Source organism: Octodon degus, unplaced genomic scaffold, assembly GCF_000260255.1.
Source record: "Octodon degus isolate 3935 unplaced genomic scaffold, OctDeg1.0 scaffold00301, whole genome shotgun sequence".
Lineage (NCBI taxonomy): Eukaryota > Metazoa > Chordata > Mammalia > Rodentia > Octodontidae > Octodon > Octodon degus.
This window is the reverse complement of record NW_004524877.1, coordinates 531984-536389: the sequence shown is the minus strand read 5'-3', so window position 1 is coordinate 536389 and position 4406 is coordinate 531984.

Sequence of the window (4406 nt, the reverse complement as noted above, 5' to 3'; positions counted from 1 at the left end):
GGATTTATCCTGAGATCCTGTACCTCCGATTGTAGAACCTTTGTCAGTGTCACCCGTGTGGACGAATCACTAATAAACATAAGAAGTATGTAATTCTTTATGCCTATTTTTAAAATATATTCTAATTTTTAAATGTTTTTTCATCATATTGTGTTGGGACTTAAAGTTCAACATATCAATACTTGATGAAAAATATCTGTTCCATATTATGTGTAAGATGTTTGATATTCAGACAGATAGTGAGGTTCAGCTTCACAGCCGAGGTTGTATGGTAATGATAATAAGCTTGTCTCTTTGATGGTTAAAAACCTAAGTTTGCAGACCAAAATTAGAGAAAAAGGAGGGCCGAAAGGAAAGCCAACATTTTGTCCCTAGCCTTCTATGGTCAATTAAGACTCAGCACATATGAGAACTTGTACTGTAACATCATGTAACTCAGTAGTGTCACAAATTTTCTAATCAAGCAGATTATGGGGCCAAAGAGGAAAGTGATCGATGATGTAGAGTGTGCCTAAGGAGAGTCCCATAGAGGGAAAACATTCTCTTAGGCTTTCACAGAGAGCACATTGGCCAAGCCATGGTCATGACTCATCCCCATGGCTGACACTGACAAATGTTCTACAATCGGAGGTACAGGATCTCAGGATAATTCCTGAGGGGATTTGACTGACTGTATTGGACCTTAAAGCTACCACTCTTGTTGCATGGGTCTTGCTTTACCTTGGTCTTAATCATCCAACAGAAATTATAAAAAGGAAATATAACAAGCAAATCCATGCTGTTATGTTGAGCTGTAGGGAACTCAAGTCAACAATTTCTGACATTGCCAGTGAAGCGGTAGACCCAAAACTATTAATGGCTACTGGACTTTTTTAGAATATTTTGATGTGTTTACACACCTATAATATTCAAATAACGGAACTTAACAAAAAAGAGGATACAGATGAGTGTCCATTTTGTATCTGTGTATTCAACGTGGTTGGGATAGATATATAGTTACATTCTTTTAATGAATAGAGGGATTTGTTCTAAAGGTGTTTGTAAATAGGATATCATGTCTGCATCTTGTACAGCAATTAACCACTAGGAATAGTTTATGCAATGTGTTAATTATTGGTACTGTCCTACCAATTTGGTTTGAAACTGTCTCATTGCTATTTTTTTCTCAATAAAATTATGGGAAAAAAAGATTCCTATATCTTCCTCTTAGATTGTTACCTTAAAAAATTTTAGTGACCTTTGTCACTAATCATTTTTGGTTTTATGTCCAGTTTTTATGCAAATAGAATGTCCGTTCTTTCTTTTTATTGGGTTCCTATTGCTAATCCCTTTTTTTTTTTTTAGAAGTGGTTATTGAACTCAGGCCAATTCACTTGCCAGGCAAGCACTTTTTCTACTGAGCCTTCTCCACGGCCCCTATCTGGGCTCCTATTGCATACAATGTTGTTTTCCATCCTTTCACTTTCAGTCTGTGAATTTTTTCTTGACTTAAATGTGTTTCTTGTATGTGGCATATTGTTAGATCTTATTTCTTGAGTCTTGTGTGTGGCATAATTTGAAATCTTGTTTCTTCATTCAACCAATCTTTTCTTTTGATTGGTGAATTGAAGCCATTCGCATTGACGGTTATGACTGACAGGTATTGACTCATTCTTTTCATTATATTATTTTTCTGTTTTGGGTTCTTTTTATTTCCCTTCTTTTTAATTGCTTGCCTGGCTTGGTGGTTCATTCTATTGGGATTCTTGGCATCTTTGCCTTCATTATGTCTTTCTAGAATATGCCTCAGAAATTTTGAAGTGCTGGTTTGATGTTCATGAAATTCTTCAAGTGTTTTTCATAATGGAAATATCTTATTTTTTATCATACTTCCATTATAATGGAACTATCTTATTTTTTTTGGAACTATCTTATTTGAAAGACAATTTTGCAGGGCACATAAATCTGAGTTGGAGTTTATTTTGTTTTAGGACTTGCAATACTTCACTCCAAGCTCTTTGACTTAAGCGTTGTGTTGAGCAGTCTCCTGTGGTTCTCATGGTCTTTCTTTTTTTTCATAATTTTATTGATAAACAAATAGCAATGAGACAGTTTCAAATCAAATAGCTAGGACAGTTTCAATAACTAACACACTGCATACATTCTTTCTAGTGGTTAATTGCTGTACAAGATGCGGACTTGAGATCCTATTTCAAACATCTAATGGTCTTTCTTTTAAAGGTGATGTGTTTCTTTCTTCTAAAAGCTTTTAATATTCTATTCTTGTGTTGAATTTCTGCAAACTTACTATTATATGTTTTGGCGTATTTTATTCCTGATCATGGCTCTTTGGAGTTCTATATGCCCCGCTCAACTTGTTTTTTTTTCCCATACTTAGAAATTTTCTGCTATTACTTCTGTAAATGGGACTTTATGTCCTTTGTGAAATTTTCTGAATTTTTTTCATTAATTCCAACTAATCTTAGGTTAGTCCTCTTTGTGTAATCTAGTTGATGTTGGATTGATTTTCCATGGTTTCTTTGTATTTTTAGAAGTCTTATTATTATCACCAACTAACATCCTGTCCTTTTTAATTTTTTTTAATTTTAATTTTTATTTTTAATAGTAATTTGCTGTTTATGGGCAGCATTATAAATTGATATAATAAAAAAGTTTCATCATTATGCTCTGAGGGTTAAAATATGTAACTTTATTATAATTTGATCACTATATTATATATTTGTTGTTCTTGAACTTATATATCTACATTATTAAAAATTTCAGATTTATAGACAACTGTAGAGTACTACATAGAATTGAGTAGAATATTGTAATAGATCAAAATTTTGCATATATACTGGGTCAGTTATTGCTGAAAATCAAAATTATTTTAGGTTTTCAAATATCTTGACAAAGTGTCTTGTATTTGCTCAGGGTCATTGCTACAAATTCATTAAAATAGTGATCAATTGGGTTTGGACATATATATTTTAGTTAAGAAAGCACTGAATAGGACTACTGACTTTACTATTTAGTAATATTATATTAACTATTTCGTAATCTCTCTCTTTTTAAAATTTTTTTAAATCTTTTTTTGCCATAATTTTATTGATAAACAGCAGTGACACAGTTTCAAATCAAATCGGTAGGACAGTTTCAATAATTAACACACTGCATGCATTCTTCTTAGTGGTTAATTGCTGTACAAGATGTGGACTTGATATCCTATTTACAAACACCATTAGAACACTTCGCTGTATTCATTAAGAGAATGTAACTATCTATTCTAACCACTTTGAATACACAGATACAAAAGGGACATTCATCTGTATCCCCTTTTTTGGTTAAGTTCTGTTATTTGAATATTATAGGTGTGTAAACTCAGCAAAATATTCTAAAAGAGTCCAGTAGCCCATTGTAGTATTGGGTCTTCCACTTCACTGGCAATGTCAGAAATTGTTAACCTGAGTCTCTCACAGCTCAACATAACAGCATGGCTTTATTTCTTATATTTCGTTTTTCTACTTTTTTTTCTGGCTGGTTAAGACGAAGGTAAAGCAGGACCTATGCAACAAGAGTTGTAGCTTTTGGGTCCGATAAGGTCAGTGAAATCCCCTCAGGATTTATCCTGAGATCCTGTACCTCCGATTGTAGAACCTTTGTCAGTGTCAGCCATGGGGATGAGTCACGGCCATGGCTTGGGCAATGTGCTCTCTGTGAAAGCCTGAGAGAATGTTTTCTCTCCATGTGACTCTCCTTAGGCACACTGTACATCATTGATCACTTTCCTCTTTGGCCCCATAATCTCCTTGATCAGAAAATTTGGGACACTACTGAGTTATGTGACGTTACACTACAAGTTCTCATATGTCCTGAGTCTTAATTGACCTTGGAAGACTAGGGCCAAAATGATGGCTTTCCTTGCAGCCCACCTTTCTCTCCAATTTTGGTCTGCAAACTGAAGTTGTTAACCATCCAGAAGACAAGCTTGTTGTTATCGAACAACTTACGCTGTTAAGCTTAACCACACTATTTGTCTGCAAATCAAACATCTTAGGCATAATAAGGAACAGGTATTTTTCATCAAGTATTGATATGTTGAACTTTAAGTCCCTACAAAATATGATAAAACACATTTAAAAATTGTAATATATTTCAAAGTAGGCATAAAGAATTATATACTTCTCTGTTTGCACATAAGTCCAAAAATCTCACCATATAAAACCTTGAAAAAGGACAGTCCCACAATATTCCTTTTACTGTCTCTTGCTGTCCTTCACCACCCACTTCTTGAACAACCATCTACCTGAGAGACATCATAGCAGCAACTGGCATGTCATGAGAGGCAACCCATATTCAGACAACCAGAATGACAGGCACTCCAAGCATGAAGCTACTATTACAAATTACCATCTGCAGTGCAGTAG